Here is a 22,503-nt window from a genome sequence, read left to right as displayed (position 1 = left end):
TGTCCGCAGGATTTGCTCACTGCTCTACGCCAGTGCCTGGAAGAGAGCAGCTCAGCAAATACATGGTAAATGAGCATTAGGTCTGGGAGGGCTCAAAGGTCAAGTTCTCACTACACAAAAGTGTGCCCGTGATCTTTCAGATTTTTTCATTTGCCCAGATTGATGCAGCTTTAGAGGAAGGGAGGATGGGACAGGTGAGAGGTGGTGGCTATAAGAGGCAGGGGGGTGAGGCATTTTCAACCTTGACCTACACTCTTGCCCTGAGACAGACTGGGCTCCAGCAGCCCAGCCACGTCCTTTCCACCCCACCACTGAGCTCTGAGCATCAGGAATCCCAGCCGACTTTCTATAGAGTGGTGTTGCTTCAGAAGACTGGGGTGTCCCGTCCCTCAGCTTCTCTGTCCCTCAGATCCTCCATCTCACTGCACTTCAAGCAGCCCTGCCATGAGACTCCCAGCCTTGCCCTCAAGTGCCCCTGGAAGCTGCCTTTTTCCAAATGAAGAGGCCCAGCACATTTTTGCCACTGGCAGGCACCCTCAGGCTGAGACTGCACATCCTAAATAGATTTAAAATAGCACAGCTGATATTTGGGAACCTGATGTTTGCTTGGCTCAGCTGCCTAGGTTGAACTTTTATTCATATCAATCAGCTTGTAGCTGTTAAATACCTACTGGGAGTTTGGGACCCTGCTAGGTCAAAAGAAACACCATACAAGGAGGCAGCTTCCCCCTTCCCCAGGGAGGCACAAGGGCCTGAGGACAGCAGGTAGGTGCTTTGCTGTGTGACATGGGTGCTGAAGGTGACAGCTGCTGTCACCTTTCCATCTTTCCGGGGTGGAAAGATGACCAGGGACAGGAGTAGGCAGAGAACATGGGGTTGGACTTGAGCAGGTGGGGCACAGAAAGGAGGAAGCTTGGTCGGGAGAGTGATCGTGAGAGCAGAGGGGTAGAGGTGCTGCCTCTGAGCACCTCAAGGATGCTGCCCCCAGACGGAGGGTGTGGGGGGGGCTACTGGTCCACAGGGTTAACTGGCTGGGTGGGGCCAGCTGCCAGGTGACAGGAAAGCCTTGGTGTATGAAGCATTAGGTGGGTAATTCAGAGAGATCCACTTTCTCAGCAGGCCCGACAGGAAACAGACCAGGCACTGTGCGGACACCAGCTGGGGGCACAGGGCAGGCACAAGGGGCTTTGGCCCTGGCCTGGAGCAGCGGGGTGGGGGTGAGAAAGAAAGAACAGCTCCAGGCAAGAACGACAGGATGCCCTCACTGACTGGATGAAAAGAGAGACTCTCAGGCCCCAGGACATAAGAGAGGTAAAAAGTTTGGGGCAAGTTTTCTTTCCTTTCAAAATATATTTTATTAGTATTTTAAATTGTGATAAAATGTACGTAACATAAAATCTATCATGTTAACCATGTTTAAGTGCACAGCTCAGCGGCATCTCAGTGTCTGCAGCCGTCCCCAGAACTCTTCTCATGTTGAAACTGAACCCCTGTCCCATGGTACAAGTACTCCCCATTCCTCCTCCACCCAGCCTCGGCCCCCCCCCCATTCTATGTCTTGTCTCCATGAACTTGACTGCTCTAGGAAACCGGTATAAGTGGAACCATCCAGCATTCATCCTTTTGTGACTGGCTCAGTTCACTGAGCTAAACTCGAGGCTCCTCCCTGTGGCACCCCGCGCAGGTCCGCCTTCCTTGTTCAAGCTGAACAGCACTCCGCTGTGCGTCTGGGCCACATCGCGTTCATCCTTCACCCGGGATGGACGTGTGGGTTGTTCCACCTTTTGGCGATTGTGAGTACTGCTGCTATGAACATGGGGGTACAAATGTCTGTTTGAGTTCCTGCTTTTAATGTGTCTGCTCTTGAATTTTACCATGAGCAAACCAAGTCCCTTAAACATTTTGCTTAGAAATCTCCTCAGCAAGTTTCACCATCCACAAAACACCAGCACAGCTCCCTTTAAAGGGACCGCCTTCACTCCCATTGCCAGTGGCAAGCTCCTCACTTCCGTGGAGGCTTCACACGAATGGCCCCTACCGTCCGTATTCCTGTCAGCTTCCTGCCCATGCCAACCCCTGTGCTCTGAGACACTGGAGGCTTTCTCTCCAGCTCTTCTCTGCCCTTCCTTCCTTCACCCTCCAGGTGCCCACAGCAGCCCCTCAGGCAGTCCCGGCTTTTCCTAACTGGCACCTCAAAACTCTTCCACGCTCTGCCCATCACGGAGATCCAAAGCCACTTCCACATTTTTACGCGTTTGTTACAGTAGCACCTCACTTCTCAGTACCAAAATCTACAGGGCTGGGCAAAAGTACATTAGTAATAATAATGGAGATAAAAATAATACAATGATAAATAAATAATAATAATACAAGAGTAAACTCTGTTTCACCCCGTAGACCCACTTTTGCCCACCCCTGTGTATTAGTCACCTTAAGCTGCCATAACAGAATACCACAGACTGTGTGACTTAAACAATAGTTTATTTTCTTACAGTTCTGGAGGCTAAAAATCCAAGGTCAAGGTGCCAGCAAGTTCAGATCTTGGTAAGGGTTCTGTTTCGCGGTTGGCAGACAGCCCTCTCCTTGCTGCGTGCTCCCACGGCCTCTTCTCTAGGCACGCGCAGGGAGAGAGAGGGAGATTGCTGGGCCTCTTCCTACTCTTACAAGGACACCAGTTCCGACAGACTAGGGTCCCACCCTTATGACCTCATTTAACCTTAATTACCTCCCTAAAGGCCCATCTCCAAATGCAGTCCCACTGGGGGTTAGGGCTTTGACATAAGAAATTTGTTCTACAATTCCGTCCCCAGTAGCGTCTCTGTTCAGGTGGCTGTGCCACGTGGAATGAGCACTGGACCTCCGTCAGGCCACCTCCTGCGCTCGTCCCAGCTCTTCCTCCTTGGACGCCATTAACCGCTATGGGTCTCAGTACTGTCACGGTGGGAGGGGGCATAACCTTTTCTGGGAGTTGTACAAAAGGTTAGATCAAATCATGAAGAGGGGCACATTTTTGTGCCCTGCACACCTGAGGGATTCCTCGTCACAGCCTTCCAGGCCCCTAAGTGGCTTCATAGTCAGCAACTAAAGCCCAGCTCCACCCTCCGCCCGAGCATACACCCTTCACCCTAACCTCTCGCCTGCAAGGGAGTGTGGAAGGAGTGGCCTCCTTTTTGTGGGTCGTTGTTTAGAATGAAGACCAAGGATAGCAAATATTGTGTTGCAAAGGAGTCTCAGCTGTGTGGAGTCTCAGCTCGGCCTGACTGGGTGGTGGGGTCAGCCTGGGGCATAGGGGGAGGGGAAGACTTCGCTCAGACTCTGGGCTCTGGGATTCAGTCCCTGGGCTCTTGCTTCTCAGTTTCCTAGGCTCTCAGCAACCCTACTCCAGTATGGGTATGTATTGTTCAAGAATGTGGAATCACAGTGTCATAAGACAGTGAGCACTGCTTAATGATTAAACCCAAAATGACTATCCTGTCAACCCTCAGTATTCACCGAAATAAGCATCCTGCCTCCCACTAAGTGAGCCTTCCTGGGGGCGGGGGGGGGGGTGTGTGTGTGACCCCTGTGCATAAGCCCAAAGCAGCACTACAGAAGCCTTGCAGACGGGGTGCCTTGAGCATAGTATCTAGAATGGCAAAGCAAGTGAGCAGGAGACCAACACAGGCCACCTTAGACAAGACCAGTGCCTAAGGTCAATAACAAACCTGCAAACAGTTAGGGGCAGATCGCCTGTGCTCACAGGCCCCTCACTTCTGGCTCTCTAATAGCACTATTTATTGTCATCAGCACTTCCCACCAGGCATGTTGCTCTCACTAGGCATGAACTCCCGAGGGCCCGGAGTACCTCTTATTAATCTCTGTGTTGCCAATCTGGGCACACAGTCTCCTCATTGCCGAAGCTGTGAGTGGGATGGCTCAGCAGGTGAACACAGAGGGTCACTGTCAAGCCCCAGAGCCAGAGGTGCCAGTCATGTCTTCCCTCAATTGTCCCTTTCTCTCACAGCTCATCGCCAAAGCAGGCACCACTTGTTTATTTTGGTCTGTGTGTCTGTAAACACATATATTAGTTGGCTTTTTAAAAGAGGTGGCTATTCAAACAATGGGAGTTAGATGTGATATTGGATGCTCACAGAACTAATTATGGGATTAAGAAAATGCCCTTACCCAGAATAGGAATTGTGATGCTTTCTATTTTTTAATGTAAAGCACAAAGTAAACACAATTCGATGTCATTTTTAATGTCCTGACCCATTTCAGAGACCCATTCAAGATCAATGATTTTCAAATACCTGGTCAGTTTGGTTTGAAAGCCTCTATGAGATTAATGTGCTATAATATATTCAAATCACTTTAAATCCAAGCTCTGCTTTGGTTTCACTGCCTTCACTGGTGGAAGTCCAAGTTCACACAAACAGGGCATTGGTGTGGGGTGAGTTCTACCCCGGCCATCTGTCCAAAGGCTCGTTCTCAAGCTCAACCAACATCAGCAGAGAAGTTCTGAGACGAGCCACTGGGGATCTTCACTGCAGTCCACAGGCCGCGAGGCAGACCTGGGGGGTGTAAATGTGTGTGTGTGCTCAGCTTCAGGGAGCGAGGTTGTGCAGAGGAGAGGTTTAGAACCTGTCAGACACAGTGAAGTGTTTTTTAAATAAATTCGCATGGTTAAAACTCACAACAAGGAAAAAAATTAACTTAAACACATGGACATTGAAAAGTCACTCTCCCATGACTCCTTTGTAGTCTCTGGTGTGTCTCTCCAGCATTCCTGTAGCACGTGGGACGCATTTCATTTCCCCCATAAGAGGAAGATTATAAGGGATGGACGTAAGTTCAGGTTAGATTTTTTAAATCCTCATCAACACGCTTAGAGGGAAGGGAGGGAGACAGCGACAGAGAAACAGTGATCAATTGCCCTCTCAATGCACCCTGACCAATTCAGATATGTGACCTGACCAGGAATTTAAACCCGCAACGCCTCAGTGCACAGCAGACATTCCAGTCAACTGAGCCACTGCAACCGGGGCCGGTAACATTTATTATGGACTTAGAAGGAACACGTTCTAAGTGCTCATTTAATCTTCAAGTCCATTCTAGGAGATATTATTGTAATGCCCGTTTTATAGATGCACAAACTAAGGCAAGTACAAACCGAGCTAAGTAACTTGAACCAGGCAGGGTGGAGCACCTAACCTCTACTCTCTTGGCTCTCAGGCAGAGAGAAAAATCCAGAGAGAGAGTTTCTGTTACCTCCAAGGGATAAACTATTCAGAATCAATTGCTCCCCATGTCCCAGAAGAGACACCAAGGAGGTGAACATAAAGGGCAGAGTGACAGTGTTCCCAGCCTGAGAGCCGCAGGGAAGTCATTGGTGCCACAGGCTTCTAGTGTCTATGAGAAAACCCGTGCCACTTCTGAGGCACATCTTGGGCGTGGTAGAAACACAGATAAGCCTGCGTGGTCCTTCTGTCTACTCCAGGATGAAACCCAAGCCCCCCGGAGTATACGGTCCTACCTGGCAGTGACTAGTGCAAGCTCTCCCATTTGAGATGCTGAATGAACAGATGCCCAGAATGAGAGATGGAACCATTCACTGATCCATTAAGCAATGATCGACAGGCACTACGGCCAATGTTGGGCTAGATGGTGGCGATACAGGGGTGGACAGGACATGTCTCTGCTTCGAGGAGTTCACAGCGTAGAGAAGAGCACAAGCAGGCACACAAGATGCAGTGTTAGGACTGTTGTGAGACGGCAGGTGCATATGGGTGCCCCGCGGACCACTGTCTGCCGAGAAGGTGCAGGTATATAGGCAGAAACACATTTCACCCAAATGACTCCTCTGAACAGAAGGTTTAAGGAGGGTTCCAGAAGACAAGGGGGGAGGGGCGTGGTATAATAAAATAAAAAGAATTTGGTCTTTGTCCTCGGTTCCTGGCACAGAGCTTCTAAAACCCTTGGTACCTCTTGAACATAGGAATATCTTTTATTATTCATGCTGAGCCCTTTTGACCACACCTGGTTGCATGCTAATTAGGTAACTTGGTGGGCTCCAAGACAGTTTTAGGATGGGGCTAATCTACAGAGGAACTGCCCTGTGATTAGAGGGCTGGGATTTTCAGCCCTGAGTCCTGGTCTCCTGAGAGAGGATAGGGTCTGGAGATGGAGTTCAATCACCAATGGCCAATGATTTAATCATGTCTAAGTAATGAAACTTCCATAGAAGCTCTGAACAATGAGGCTCAGGGGGGCTTCCTGGTTAGTGAACACACTGATGTACCAGGAGGGCTGTGCACCTGGCTCAACAGGGACAGAGTGCCTGCACTTGAGGCCTCCACAGACCTTACCCCACTCATCTCTCCCACTTGGCTGCTCCTGAGCTGTATCCTTTACAACAAAATTTTCATTGTAAGTATTGTGCTTTCCTGAGTTCTGTGAGTCATTCTAGCAACCTGAATTTCAGCAATCCCTGAATTTGTAGCCAGGTTGCACAGAAGCATGGATCCCCTATGGACCTGGAACTTGTGGTTGACATCGGAAGTGGAGGCAATCTTGTGGGACTGAGCCCCTAACCTGGGAGGGTCTGCGCTACTCTGGATAGTTAGTGTCAGGATTGAAATGAACTGTGAAACATCTAGTTGGTGTCAGAAAACTGTAGAATTGTCGTTGAAAGGATAGAGGGGTGTTCAAACGCCCAAATTCTGGCAACAGAGAGGTTTCTCCCACCCTTACAGCTGGAAGGACAAGGGGGAAGACAGAGGAAACCAGGTCGGCAGGTGTGTGGAGGGCCCTGCTTGCCTTTGGCAGGAACTGTCCCTGTCTGTGGAGCTACAGCTGTGCTCAGGGTACTGAAGGTTGCGGGCAGGAGGCAGAGATGAGAAGAATTGGCCTAAATTAGATGCTGTAAAGAGTGGAGGTAGGCTTTGGAAATATTGAAGGCTGCTAGGTAGTGCGTATGGCTTGCTGACCATGGACTTGTACTAACACTACTTGCACTAAGAAATGCTCTCCAGCAAGGCTCACAGCCTAGGTTCAAGAGCACAAAGGGGAGAGTTAGACTGATCTAGGAATGGAGGGATTTTGGGAGGAGGGGGGTACATCAGAACAACAGTGGAGTTTGGGATGTTAGCCAGATATGGTGAAAATGGGGGCCACAGAGTCTGGGTAAGAGAAGGAAGGAACGAAGAGAGCAGAAAGCAGGGTGGTAAAGAAAAGCAGATGCATAGAAAAGTTAAACTACTAAAAATACCTGTACAGGTGAAAACAGGTGTAGTGGGACTGTTGGCAGTGAAATGCCACCAGGTGTTAGACCAGTGGGGTCAAACAGGACCTAGGTTCAGCGACCTTGGAACTTGAGCTCTGGTGAAGAAAGAATTCAGAACCAAGATTTAAACTATAAAGAAAGTTTATTTAGAAAGTCACAGAGGTACAAGAAGTGAGCTGTAGAAGAAACAGGCTCAGGGAACAATTTACAGAGGCAAGAGAAGGGCCCTTGGAGCTTAGGAGGAAGGGAGGCAAGGAAGCGCGCCCGGGGGAAGGGGGTGGGGAAAGGCATGTCATGATGCCACGCTGGATCCTTGGTCCTAAGGGCTGTTAAGGGTGGAGATTTTAGGGGAGGGTCTCAATAGAATATTCATCAGCTTTCCAGATGTGTCCTTTTGGGGTGGGGTCTCCACTGATTGGTTGGCGCCAGGGCTGGGGGTCATTAGTCTATGTAGCAGGTCCTGATGTCAGCCATGGTGTTGCTTGTCTGGTTTTGCTGCTTTTCTGGGCCTGGAGCTGAAACTCAACTGAGCCTAGATGTTATCTCTTAGGAGTTAATGCTTAAGGGAGTGGTCCTGCAAGGGCTGGCATGGGAGTCCAATGGGGCCACTCTTTGGCCCCTAGGTCCTCCTCAAAGAGACTCTATCGCATGAGTAGTGACATGCCAGGGCAAGAAAGGTCAGGGGTCTAAACCGCATGACCAGTGATATGCTGGGGGAGGAAGGGTTCCCCTGGGGGAAAGGTCCTTGTTTTCCCAATTTTGCCCCTTGCTAGGTGCCCTTGGCTTTCCACGCTGGTGACATTTTGTACCTGGCCCATGGTCCTTGCTCTGCTTATGTCTGTCTAACTACCCACCACAGGAGCACCTAAGTGAGGGATCTGGAAGCAGCAAAGCTGTATTTGAATGGGGTAATCAAGCTCAGAGTTGATGCCATTTAGGTCATTGTGTTCCCCAAATTCATATGTTGAAGGCCTAACTCCCCATATGACTGTATCTGGAGATAGGGTTGCTAGGAGTTAATTAAGGTTAAATGAGGTAATAGGGGGACAGTACTATGTATATATATGGTTCTGGCAGCCTGAGCTAATACTGTTGTGACCGTAGGAGAGAGAGTTCATGTGGAGGGAAGGAAAAGGTCCCTGGAGGTGAAGAAATCAAGGAGCTGAGAAGCCAGAATTCCAGAGCTGGGTCAGCCATACAAATTAAATCACCAGAATCGTGGTGGGGCTTAGAGTGGCCAAGACAATGAGCCGTTCCTTAAGTCTTTAAGGCACAAATGAGGGGACTGACCAGGAGGTGTTAGATGACAGCAAACCAGAGGGAGAGAATAGGGCCATTTTTCTGCCAAGGGCCATTTGGATATTTATAACATACAAAATTATCAATTTGAAAATTAGTTATGAAAAATGCTCCTAGATTTATTGAATTTAGAGTCCTGTGGTTGCCTTGGCAGGGCCAAAGCAAATGATTTCACAGGTAGTATATGGCCCATGGGCCGGACGTTCCCCACCCCTGCTGTAGATGAAGCATTGGAGCCCCCAGAAGTCAGGAACCCGGTCCCAGAGTGCAGGCCAGTGACAGGATTCGCTGATCCCATTGGAGACAGCAAAGGTCTCTGATGGGGGGAAAGAAGAGCAGGCTCCAGGGCCCCAAGAACGGGGTAGAGAGAGAATAAGAAGGTAAACCACCTACCTGCAAGGACAGGCGACCTCAAAGAAATTTCACTATATTTACTCTGCCATCCAAATATTTAGTTAACATAAGAAAAATTCACACCTGTGGTGAATATTTGTGAGTTTATTTGAGCCAAACTACAGACAAATGCAGGGATGCAGAATCTCAACAAATTGAGAAAATGCTCTGGAGAATGGCAGTTTTGCACCTTGCTTTATAGATTACAGTCCAAAGAGGAGGCGTGGATGGGTTACATGAAATCCATGGGTGATAGATTAGGGAGGCGGGAGAAAGCAAATCGGGGAAACCTCTGGATGGGGTGAAAAGTAAAACAATGGACACACACTTCTACATAGGTGGGTGCAGGACAGTCAACAGCCAGCAATTAACATGATAACTGAGGGGATTTGGGGTCTCAGCAATCTGCTTTGAGGGCCTGGAAAAAGGGGAAATTGCTTTGTTTTGCAAAGGCAGGTGTTAATCAGGTGCGTTATCTCAGATGCAAAAAGACTTAGTTAAGGTGAAAATTAACCTTTGTTAGGAAAAATACTGCTTTAGGACATAGCTACTCACCATAAACTGCTTTTAGTTTTAAAAAGTCTTAATTTCAGACCAGACCATGCTCTGTGGTTAGGTTAGCCGCACAGGCCTCCCCCAACTGTGTCGGGGTTAGTGCGTGGCCCCTTTTCGTCCACAGTTTGGTACACAGATGCTTCAGGCCCCGGGTGAGGCCGACGGCCGCCTTAGGGAGACTGCCCGCCTCAGGTCTCAGCTTACCCGCCTGGATGTGCATGTGACCTCATCTGACCTCCTAACCCCGCCCACTATTTTCGCCACAAGCAGGCCCGACCTCCGACCCTATAAAGCTGACCCTATAAAGCCCTTTGCTCGGGGCCCAGAATTTGGAGATGCCTCCCCGGGACCGCGCGCCTGAATAAAGGTCTCCCCTCGCCTCCTCCGGGGTACGGCGGAGCCTTTTCCGCTACAAAGGTACCTTTGTAAAGTTTTGTGGGAGCTAAAAAAACTAAAATTTTGCCCCCACCTTTAAAATTTTCCCAGCTGTGCTAACAATCAAAGTAACAGACTAATAGGAGAGGAACCAAACTGTGACGTTCACGGGGCGCTGGCGGGCGCGCGGCAGTGCGGGGCAGGGAGGCGGCGCTGGGCGCTATGGCAATTCTGAACGGAGGGTCCTGGGCCTGGGCTCCCGAGCGGAGACCGGGCCAGGCCGGTAGCTGAGCGCACCCCGGGGACGTGCTTGCGGGGCTCAGGCAGTGGGACCCGCGGGCACCGCCCTGCCCAAGCCCCGCGACCCACCCCACTTAGTTCACGCGAGGCTCGGGAGGCATCATCCCAAGATCTCCGCTGTCTGAGTCTCTTGGGCAAGAAAGGACGAAAGGTCAAAGGTTCTTTTTAAAATATATGTGTTTTTATTGATTTTTAGAGAGAGGGGAAGTGAGACGGAGAGAGAGAAGCGTCAACACGAGCGCGGATGGGCGCCTCCCGCACGCGCCCTGGCCGGGAGGCGAGCGGGGCTGCTCTGGGGCAGGGCGCGCGGCGGCCGAGGGGGGCAGGGCAGGCGGCCGAGGGGGGCAGGGCCCAGGGGGGCAGGGGGCGCGGCGGCCGAGGGGGGCAGGGCCCAGGGGGGCAGGGCGCGCGGCGGCCGAGGGGGGCAGGGCCCAGGGGGGCAGGGCGCGCGGCGGCCGAGGGGGGCAGGGCCCAGGGGGGCAGGGCGGGCGGCCGAAGGGGGCAGGGCCCAGGGGGGCAGAGCGCGCGGCGGCCGAGGGGGGCAGGGCGGGCGGCCGTGGGGGGCAGAGCGCGCGGCGGCCGAGGGGGGCAGGGCGGGCGGCCGTGGGGGGCAGAGCGCGCGGCGGCCGAAGGGGGCAGGGCGGGCGGCCGTGGGGGGCAGGGCGGGCGGCCCAGGCTGCGCCCGACGGGGGCCGCCTCCTGAGCCTCGGGGCGCGGGGCGTCTGCTCGGGGCGCTGTCCTGCACGGAGTCGATCACTTACAAACTTTATGTCCTAAATATAAAAGCAATTAAATGTACTTTTAAGTTATTCACTTCTTAATGTGCACATTTAAGTTCCGTGGCGAGGCGGTAACGTTTAATGGCACGTCTCTGTAACCGGCGTAGGAGACGCCGCCGCCCCAGGACCTCCGACCTTTCCGGAAGCCTGGCGCCCCTCGGCGCCCCGAGAGAGCCGCGGCCCCCCTAAGCTCGCGGAACCTTACAGCCCGGCGCCCGCGGCCCCGCGAGGAGCTCCTGCCCCGGGCGCGCCCGCGGGAGCGAGCTGGTCCGCGGGGACCGGGACGGCCGCCTCGTTCCCTCGCCGCGCGGACCGGCCCCGCAGCCCCGGGTCAGGACCCCCTACGACCGCTGACCGCCGGCCGACAGGGCCCACCTGCCGGGGGACGGGCGCCCCGTGGACAGGCCGCCGAGGCCCGAGGGGCGGCGGGTCTGCGAGAGGCCGCGTCTCCCGCCGTCTAACCCTATGGGCGCGGGCGGGGCGTGCGCAGCGGGAGCACCGGGCGGCCCAGCGCCCGGCTCACAGACGGTCCCGCCGCCCGAGCCACGCCCGCGGAGCCGGGGGAGGGAGCCGCTGCCCACGGGCCGCAGCCGGACAGTCCGCGGCGTGACCGCCCCAGGAGCCGGCCCCAGGCGCCCAGCGAAGGCCTCTTCGGAGACGCAGGGAGAAAGTCCCGGAGACAAAGGGGAACTGAAGGGGCAACGTTTTTATTGTGGGTTTTAGGTTAGTTTAAACATTGCATTGACTTTTTAAAAGTAAATCAACTCTCTCATTTAGGTCAAAAAATTCCGTTTTCCTGGGCCTCAGTTTCCTCTGCCAGGAAACACAGGCTTAAAGTAGATGACTACAGATTCCATTAGCTCCATTATTTGTTTTCATTCAAAAACAGTAATTTCCTGCCAGGAAAGGGAGAAATTATGAATTTCATGTTGTCCTGGAAGAAAACCAGCCACGGTGCTCTGCCAGTACACCAGCACCCCGCCTGCGTCCCGCCCGGCCTTGGACCTCGGGCAGCTGCTTGAAAAAATGGGCCAAGGGCCTGGACAGACAGGTCTCCAAAGAGGACACACAGGTGCCGAGAGACCTACGAGAAAATGCTCGAGGTAGCTAATCACACAGATGCAAATTAAACCCACAGGGAGGCGTCACCTCACCCGGCAGAACCGCTCCACCAACACGTCAACAAAGGACAGTGCTGGCCAGGCTGTGGGAAGGGCCCGCGCCGCTGGCGGACGGACCGGCGGCCACCGTGGGAAACAGTGTGGAGGGGCCGCAAGCAGTTCAAAATGGAGCTGCCATTTGGCCCAGGGATCCCACTCCCAGGAATGTACCCGAGGGTCCTGACACTCATCAGAAAGCATACATGCACCCGCTGTTCACAGCAGTGTTATTTACAATAGCTGAGGTCTGGAAACGGCCAAGCGCCCCTCGGTAGCTGAGGGGTGAAAAGCTGGGGCACATTCACACCCTGGACACTCAGCTGCAAAGAGGAAGGGTCCTGGAAGGGCCTGGAGAGTATTATGCTCAGCGAAATAAGCCAGTTAAAGACAAACATCACATGATGTCACCTATGTGTGGGACCTAATGAACAAAGTGACTGATGAACAACAGATCAGAGGCAGGAGCAGGAGCCGGCGAGGGACCTCAGGGGAGGTGGGGACGTTAAGGAGAGAGCTTAATGCACCAGTGCACAGCCTGCGGTCACTGCGGGGGGCCTGGGGCGGGGCGGCCGGGCGCGGGAGGGGACCCGTGGGAGGGAAAAAGCGAACATGTGTAATACTTTCAGCAATAAAGATAATTTTTTAAAAAATAAAATAACACGAGTGAAAAGACCTCCTTCCTCCTTGGCCGGGCATAAGCGCAGTGGCTACTTGTAAAGGCCGTAATCAGGGTGAGTTCACTTGGGTTTGATGCAAAACGGCTTCTCTTAGCAGCGGAGACCCTCAGGGGGCGGCAGGTGCCCGCAGACGGCGAAGTCAGGCTCCGGGCGGCGCGGCGCCCCCGGAGCTGTTCCCCGGAGCAGCCCGGCGGCTGACCAGCCCGCTCCCCTGAGGCAGCCGAAGACCCTAAACCCGGGGTGAAGGCGGCCGGGGCTGAAGTGGCGCAGGCAGGCCCGCGGGCTCCTCGCCCGCCACGCGGCCCCGGCGGAGGCAGCCGGCTGTCCGAGCCCCGCTCTCCGCGCTGAGGAACAGCCGGCGGAGCAGCCTTTCCGGGGCGGGCGGCGGCCTGGGCCCCGGCGCCTCTGGGGCTCGGGCGCCCTCAGCTATCGAGTGGAGGCGTGAGGGGGGCCTCGGCAGAGCTCGGGGGGCCGGGGGCGGCAACGGGGAGGCAGGGCCCCCCGCCCCTCGGGGCTCACCTCACAGCGCTCCCGCCCCCCCCTCGGGGCTCACCTCACAGCGCTCCCGCCCCCTCCTCGGGGCTCACCTCACAGCGCTCCCCGCCCCCCCCCTCGGGGCTCACCTCACAGCGCTCCCCGCCCCCCCCCTCGGGGCTCACCTCACAGCGCTCCCCGCCCCCCCCCGGGGCTCACCTCACAGCGCTCCCCGCCCCCCCCTCGGGGCTCACCTCACAGCGCTCCCCGCCCCCCCCCCCCCGGGGCTCACCTCACAGCGCTCCCCGCCCCCCCCTCGGGGCTCACCTCACAGCGCTCCCCGCCCCCCCCCTCGGGGCTCACCTCACAGCGCTCCCCGCCCCCCCCCCCCCCCGGGGCTCACCTCACAGCGCTCCCCGCCCCCCCTCGGGGCTCACCTCACAGCGCTCCCCGCCCCCCCCCCCCCCCCCGGGGCTCACCTCACAGCGCTCCCCGCCCCCCCTCGGGGCTCACCTCACAGCGCTCCCCGCCCCCCCCCCCCCCCGGGGCTCACCTCACAGCGCTCCCCGCCCCCCCTCGGGGCTCACCTCACAGCGCTCCCCGCCCCCCCCCCCCCCCCCCGGGGCTCACCTCACAGCGCTCCCCGCCCCCCCTCGGGGCTCACCTCACAGCGCTCCCCGCCCCCCCCCGGGGCTCACCTCACAGCGCTCCCCGCCCCCCCCCCCGGGGCTCACCTCACAGCGCTCCCCGCCCCCCCCTCGGGGCTCACCTCACAGCGCTCCCCGCCCCCCCCCTCGGGGCTCACCTCACAGCGCTCCCCGCCCCCCCCCCCCCCCCGGGGCTCACCTCACAGCGCTCCCCGCCCCCCCTCGGGGCTCACCTCACAGCGCTCCCCGCCCCCCCCTCGGGGCTCACCTCACAGCGCTCCCCGCCCCCCCCCTCGGGGCTCACCTCACAGCGCTCCCCGCCCCTCGGGGCTCACCTCACAGCGCTCCCCGCCCCCCCTCGGGGCTCACCTCACAGCGCTCCCCGCCCCCCCTCAGGGCTCACCTCACAGCGCTCCCCCCCCCCCTCGGGGCTCACCTCACAGCGCTCCCCGCCCCCCCCCTCGGGGCTCACCTCACAGCGCTCCCCGCCCCCCCTCAGAGCTCACCTCACAGCGCTCCCCGCCCCCCCCTCGGGGCTCACCTCACAGCGCTCCCCGCCCCCCCCTCGGGGCTCACCTCACAGCGCTCCCCGCCCCCCCCTCGGGGCTCACCTCACAGCGCTCCCCGCCCCTCGGGGCTCACCTCACAGCGCTCCCCGCCCCTCGGGGCTCACCTCACAGCGCTCCCCGCCCCCCCTCAGGGCTCACCTCACAGCGCTCCCCGCCCCCCCTCAGGGCTCACCTCACAGCGCTCCCCGCCCCCCCCCGGGGCTCACCTCACAGCGCTCCCCGCCCCCCCCTCGGGGCTCACCTCACAGCGCTCCCCGCCCCCCCCCCCCCCGGGGCTCACCTCACAGCGCTCCCCCCCCCTCGGGGCTCACCTCACAGCGCTCCCCGCCCCCCCCCCCCCCGGGGCTCACCTCACAGCTTCCCCAGCCCCCCCCCGCCCCCCGCGCCCCTCAATAGGCGGGAGGCGGCGGGAATCCCACCTCCTTCCTTTACAGTCCCAGGTCCTCTGAGCCCCAGGTGACATTTCTGTCTAATCACTAAACTTGGTTTCAATCGGCTCGAAGCCACTTTTCTTTAAGCCCCTCGAGCGTAAATGCCCGGACTGGGGCTGCCTGGAAGGAGGTGCTTCGGGCGCGAGGCGGGCGGGAGCCGCGGCTGCCCGCGGGGGCCCTGGTCCGGGGCGCAGCCGCCGCAGAGCCCCCATTTCCGCGCGCAGAGCCCCCATTTCCGCGCGCAGATGACCGGCGAGCGCGCAGCGTGGGCTCAGCGCCGCGGCTCCTCTTCGGGCCGTTCCCGCGGGGCCGCCCGGGCGCCCCCAACCCGGGGGGGGGGCCTGGGGGGCGCCCGCGGTCCGCCCGCTGCCCGGCGGGGAGGGGAAGACGGCTCGGACCCGAGCACAGGCGCCCCCGAGGCCCGCCGTCCAGGCCCCTGCTCACCGGCCGGCCGCTGGCGCCGCAGTCACCCCGCCACCGGGCGGCGCCCCGAGGCCCCGGGCTGGGCGGCCCCGGGGAGGGCGGCGGGCGGCGGGCCTGTTCCCCGAGGGGCGCCCGGGGTCTGTGCGGTCGCCGCGGGCGCGGAGGAGGCGGGTCCGGGAGCCAGGGCACCTGCGGGGCCCGGGCCGGGGGCAGCTCTGCGCTGGGGGGAGGGGGCGGGAGGCCCGGGCGGCCGTGGACCGCCCGCTGGGGCTGGGCAGTCTCCCCGGGAGGGGGCCCCACGGGGGCGCTGCCGTGCGGCGGGAACCCCGCTCCGTCCTCGCCCGCTGTTCAGGCCTGGCTCGCCCGCCGTGACCTCGCGCGCCTCCCTCGCCTTCTCTGAAGCCGCTTTTCTCGCCCCCGGAACGGCGCCTCCTCGCCCCCGGAACGGCGCCACGGCACGGCCTTCGTGGGGCGCGGGGCCCCTTAGCGGCCTGCCTGCCTGGAAAGCCGTCCCAGGGCGCGCGGAGCGACAGCTGCCGTCGCCACCAGGACGACCACGAGTGTGTCACGTCTCCGGCTTCATCCAAGACGCAGAGCAACGTGTCTGCAGCGGGAGGTGGCCGGCGGGTCGAGGAGGGGCCAGGACCCACCCCTGCTCTGCCCGGCACCCTGGCTCCCAGCGGGGTGGGCTCGTGGGCAAGGCACGGCCAGGACGTGACAGCCTCCGCGCGGGGTTTGGCTCGTGGGCAAGGCACGGCCAGGACGTGACAGCCTCCGCGCGGGGTTTGGCTCGTGGGCAAGGCACGGCCAGGACGTGACAGCCTCCGCGCGGGGTTTGGCTCGTGGGCAAGGCAATGCCCAGGACGTGACAGCCTCCACGCCTGACGGTGTTGGTTTAGCCTGAGGATGGCTAGCCTGCCCTGGACAAGGAGAGGAAACCAGGACTCAGGACAATACTCAGAGATCTGGGCCAGCAAACGCTCACTGTCAGAAAGTGTGACCACAGGGCAGCAACCTCAAGCTCTGTGTCTACTGATTCTACTGTAAAATTATTTAGCAGAGTTGATGGGATGAGCGGTCCAGTACTTGATGGCTGCTGGAATCTGCCCCGGGGTGAAGAATCAGATAAGCTCAATGGAGACATCTTGAGTGCTTGGGGTCAAGATGACCACGTCTGATAGCCCCCAAGTAACTGGATATTATATAATCGTTTACACTTCCAAGTCCCCTTTGTTCTCACTATTCCGGGTGCTGCTCCCAGCAGCCCTATGGGATAGGCGGGGAAGGCAGGTGTTGTGATTATCCCAATTTTACCGGCAAGGGAGGTAAGGCTCATAGAAGTGATGCAACTGGTTCAAGCTGTGGGTGCCAAAGGGGTGCTTTGGAAAGTAACCTCACAGAGGACCTGATCATAAATCCATGGTGGGTGGTCACGCCCAGGCCTGTAACTTCTTCAGTGAAAGGTGTTAAGCAGCCCTGTTCACTGTTGCGCATCTGGGTTAACACACCTTTGAAAGACCAGAAGTAATATCCCTCAAGGGGGTTACCACCCTCAAAAGAGCACACACTCTCATTCACTATCCTGTAATCCGACCCCTCTTGCTTTCTCTCACCTCTATGCAGTTAATCCCCTCTATGTTCTCTCCTGAACCTCAAATACAGGCCAGAAGCTGCAAATCTGTCATCCTCTGGAGCCTTTGAGATCTTGCTGCCCAGCATAGGTCATCAGTTTAGCTCATATACATTCTTATAAAAAATTCTGTCCACGCCCAGCCGGGCGTGGCTCAGCATTTGAGCATCGACCTGGGATCCAGGTGATCAGGGTTCGATTCCCAGTCAGGGCACATGCCTGGGTTGCGGGCTCAGTCAATGACTCTCTCATCATTGATGTTTCTATCTCTCTCTCCCTCTCCTTTCCTCTCTCTGAAATCAATAAAGATTAAAAAAAAAAGCTTTAAAAAAAAAAAAAAATTCTGTCCAGGGTTGGAGGTTTCTTACATTGACAAAGCTCATAACCAGAAGGCAGTACATTCTGGACAGGAAGTCAGAAGTCTGACTTTAGATTCTCTGCTTCCTCCACCGGAGCCTGCCAAGTGCTTCTTCGGGCTTGAAACTTTCATCCTCACAGACTCTGCCTTTGATTCCTAGAAGTAGACCCCGAAATGAGGTTTCATGTGTAACGAACCAGGCAGGGGGTTCTGCCACAGGTGAAGGGGGAACTAAATTCTCAGGGATTTCCTGCTCACTTGGCAAATCAGCTCCAGTAATCCAAGAGCAATGCTTTGAACAAAAGTCCCAGTGGGAGCTGCCAGAAGTAAGAGCTTCTTAAAACTGGCCTCCTTTCCTCAGCTCCCAGACTCCAAAAGGAAATAGTTCAAAGGGGGATCTAGACAAAGCACTGAGGTCATTCCCTGTGGCCACTTTAGCCAGGAGGGCTTTGAAGGGCCCTGGGTCCCAATCACCTAATGATGGGCCATGTTCATAGAGCCTCCATACTTGCTTTAGGTAAAGATGGAGTTCAGGTAACTTGGAGTCACTGGGGCTCTTACAGGTAGTAGTTACCTCTAATTTATTCACTGGGTTTTCCTGAAAAGTGGAGGATTCTTTCCTGACATAGTTTGCAGCTAACACCTTATCTATTTTCTCTTCCAGATTGAGGGCCCAAAAAGACATGTATATTTTTAAAAATCTAGAATTTGGATGTTATTTCTAACAAGAACAATTGAAATGGACATCGCTGGTTTTCCTTTGGTGCCATGTGGACCAAGCTTGGCCAATCAGAGCATCACAGCCCTGGAGCCACAGGGATAGGCAGAAAAACAGCACCTGACCCACCAGCAGCAATCAGAGGCAATAAGATGGGCTGGGGTGTTTTTGGAGCTTTTGGAGAAGGGTTCTCTTTCTGCTGGAGCTGCCAGGGGTGAGCAGGGGAAACACGTAGACCCTGAGAGCAGGTGACAGAGAAGAAAGCAAACCCAAGAGGTGGAGGAGACATGCGGGATTCAGCCCTGTCTAAAGCCACGAGACCCTTGGTCTTTTTTGTTACATAAGCTAATAAAGTCCCTTTTTAGCATAAGTCAGTTTGCCTTGGGTTTTCTATGAGTTTTCATATAGAAGAATACTAGTGCACTCACAGTGTTGGTGTGAGATCTCTTGCTATGTTGGTAAATACGAGACCCTGATATACTACCTAAAATAAGTCAATTTTCAAACACTGACTCATAAAGTGTTAACCTTTAGATGCACTAACTGGCATATTCTGTGCCATCTCCCCATTGTCACACGTGTCCTCACAGGACAGGAGCATTATCCTCTTTTCACAAGGTTGTGAGCTGTTCCACGCCAGCTCAGAGGACGCTCTGTCCAGGCTGGGTGTGTCACCCCCTGGGTGTGGATGTGTTCACCCTCCTGGAAGCTCTCCAAACCCCATCCTATGGGAATTTCACAGAGGCTTCCTCACGGAGGCATGATCAATTACTAACTCCATCTCCAGCCCTCCCTCCTCTGGGAACTTCCAGTCATGGCCTGGTTTCTCTGGTGACCATTCCCAGCCAGGAGCCCACCCAGAGTCACCTCGTGAGAACAAAAGATGTTCCTAGTGCTCTTACCACTTAGGAATTTACAAGGGTTTTAAGAGCCTTGTGCTAGGAACTGGGGGAGGAGACCAAATGTATATCTTACTATTTCAAAAGCAGTATCATCAAATCTCATTTTATAAATCTTATAATTAAATCATATTATAGAAATGCCATTAGGTCCATAAACTTTGCCAAACGTGCAATTCTTTTTTTATATATATACTTTTGTTGTTGCTAACCCTCACCCAAGGATATTTTTTTCCATTGATTTTTTTAGAGGAAGTGGAAGGGAGGGAGGGAGGGAGGGGGAGAGAGAAACATTGATGTGAGAGAGACACACTGATTGGTTGCCTCCCACATGCACCCCAACTGGGCCAGGGATAGCAACTGCAACTCAGGTACATGCCCTTAACCGGGAATCGAACCTGTGACCCTTCAGTGCTTGGGTCAATGCTCTAACCGCTGAACACCACCAGCCAGGGCAAAATTCTTATTACTGCATTACCTTGTGTCTTCATGCCTGCTGTTTCTTCAACTTGGAATACACGGTCCCCCTTCCCCTCTTCTTTCCCTGGAAAAAGCCTATAATATATCATCCCATTCTCCATTAATTCATTAATTCATTCCACAAATATTTATTGAATGCCTGACCCTGTGGGGCTACTGAAACATATAAATCAGGGGCCTTTCCTTTCCTCAGTTACTATAATAAACATTAAAATTTATTTTTTAATTGTTAATATTTTTTCTGCTCCCTCATCAATTTTGTGTTTCAAACCATAAAATATCCTATTCTAGCATATTTTCTAACATATGCTAGAAAGTGGAGTTTTACTTGAAAGCCCTTAGATTTATATTCCCAGCACTTTCTGGCTAATAAAAAGACTGTTGGACCCCGTTAACCTGGAGGCTGCTGCAGCCCTGTTACATTCACTCAGAGCGTGTGGTTATTCCACACACATGGATCTCTCAGTCTCCCTATAGGTTCTACATTAACTTTAAAGAAATGGAATCTTTGAGGAGGTTAAGAAGGTAGGAGAAAAAAGCTCTGAGAAATTAAAGAAAAACTGGCTTTAAATGCATATCTGGGTCCATGATGAAAACAGATAAAATATGGAAATGTAAACTCAAATTAAACAAAGCTACAGTTGCCACGTCCCCCAGATGGAGCCTGAGGTTCACCTGGCCAGGCTACAACTGAGAAGTTTGCCAATGTTGGTATCTTTTAACATTTTGGAGTATTTTTAAAAATCATCAATTTTGGGTTTCAAACCATTAAATCTTTACTTGATTAAAAATATCAGAGATAGAACCTATACAGAGGGAAATGACTGGTTTAGAGCTTAACATGAAATATTAATGTTTGAAGAGTGTTAAATCAGTGACTTTGCACATTTATATGCTTTTTGCTATAGAGACACTAAATTTTTAATCAAAGCCCTGAGAGATAGCCCATAATTTATGCTGAAGATAATATGCATATAGGTGCAGCTAATTTTTTAAATATAAAAAATCCCTTATGACTATCTATCTAATAGTCATAAATTCAAACCAATTGTATTAGAGACCAAAAGTTTATCAAAACTTTTTGGTGGAAACACCTTGCTTCAGAAAGTATATTCTGGGTCTGTGGTCTACCCCATTTAAGAGGATTCCTACTCCTACCCTCTTTCAGCTTCAAGAAATTAACTAAGTTCTTGAAGGAAATTAGTTTAATCACTTTAGATTTGGTTACAACAGCCAGACCATGGTTTTTTCTTCATCTCCATTAAAATTATTAGGGAAAGAGTCCTTTAAAGAGCATGCTTCCTTCCCCTAAACCTTTCCTACTTGACGCTGTCCCTACAAACCCTCCAGACGCGGTTGTCTTCAGATTGCTCACCCATGGTGGAAAACCCTAATGTCCCGACTTGAAACCTGAGATTCATTTTCCAATTTGCAGATGATTCTCATAAAAAAAAGAGTCTGCTTCCTTGCTGGAGTGAAAGATACAATGTTCACAGGTGAGTCCTGGCGTTCTGTTCTTTTTCCTGTGTGGGGGAGACGGAGACATTCCTAAGCACAATAAAGCAAACTGGCATCTTTGATTTTTAGCAAACAAAAGCTGACTTCCAATTTTAGATCAATTTGTTTTGCTAATTTTTTTTTTTTAACTCAACCAAAGAATTCAAAATTAAGATTTGAGCAAGCTTTTAAAAGTGATTGGGTCCTATGCATTTGCAACCGAATGGCTTTTGGCTTCGACGTCCTATCTGCGTTTTGTCCTGTTTCCACTTGGCCCTTGGTCGGGAGGGTGAATTTGGTTGGTACAGGACGTGTAGTTCTTCTCAAGGAACGACTTGTCATTTTCCTGAGGATAGATTATGTGACATTTTTATTACTTTTGCCACTGAACCAAAGTAGCTTTTTCATTGTAGTTTAGGATAGGTTTTGTAAATGTCAAATTCCTTGTTAGAAAATTAAAGTTCCAAAAGTCAGAGGCTGATGGAAAGCATGTCCATAGACACAGAGTTTGAAGTAATTTCGTGTCTGTTTTTCCACCCTCCAAGTCAGGATAAGCTGCTTTTCAAATAACTATTTGAAAGAAAGGAATCACACTGTAGTCAGAATTAAAAGGACACACAATATTCTAAAATGGGATATCTATATTTCAGGTATAAATAAAAACATGAACATTCAGATAAAACCAATATGAAATCGATTTGATATGACTGATTTTGTAATTTTAAGTTAATTAACCCTGACACCAATTCCTTGGAACTAACTTTTATAAAATTATAGACGATTTAAAATTAGGTTTCTATCAACTTCATTTAATTTTTTTTACTCCTATTATCTTTAAGGAAATAAACCTGTTCGAGCATATTGGTGATTAGGTTGTATCTTTCTTTTCTTCAGCCTCTCAATTTTTAGGAAAATACAAACTGTTAAGTTACTTAACATGCTTTCAAAGGAAGGGAGAATGGCTCAGCTTCTTTATGGGAATCAATGGGTTCAGGACACTTTCATAAATTGAGGGTCACAGGCTCAGACGCTTTCAGTGGCCAGACAAAAGAGAGATGCATGAGAGATGAGTGCTGGGCAGGGCTGGGGAGCTGGAGAACACTCATCCCTCTACTGCATTCCGGGGCAGCGCGGTCCCCCCAAAAACCAGCGTGGAAGCTTCTGCTGTGTGTGTATGTTTTAATGTTCAATCTCCTGATTTTCAGATGCTGGCAATTATTTTTCTTCAAAGATTGTGTGTACTCTGTGAGATGCATTTGGCCTACAAGCCTACAGTCGACAAGCCAATAACTGCCCACAATAACTTCATGTTGGGAGCCAATCCATTAAGCACAATTATTTATAATAAGAAATATAATTGTCAAGTTCATTTGAATTCTCATTTTGGCTGATCTGAGCACTATATATGAGAGCTTAAAAAAATACGAAAAGGTTGCTTGGTGACTTAAGAATCAAAGTAAACAGAGTTATAGGCCCTGGCCAGTGTGGCTCAGTTGGTTGAGCGTCGTGCCAGGCACCAAAGGGTCACTGGTTCAGTTCCTGGTCAGGGCACATGCCTGGGTTGTGGGCTCAATCCCC

The sequence above is a fragment of the Miniopterus schreibersii genome, assembly GCF_964146895.1.
Source record: "Miniopterus schreibersii genome assembly, chromosome: 8".
Lineage (NCBI taxonomy): Eukaryota > Metazoa > Chordata > Mammalia > Chiroptera > Miniopteridae > Miniopterus > Miniopterus schreibersii.
This window is presented reverse-complemented; position numbering follows the sequence as displayed.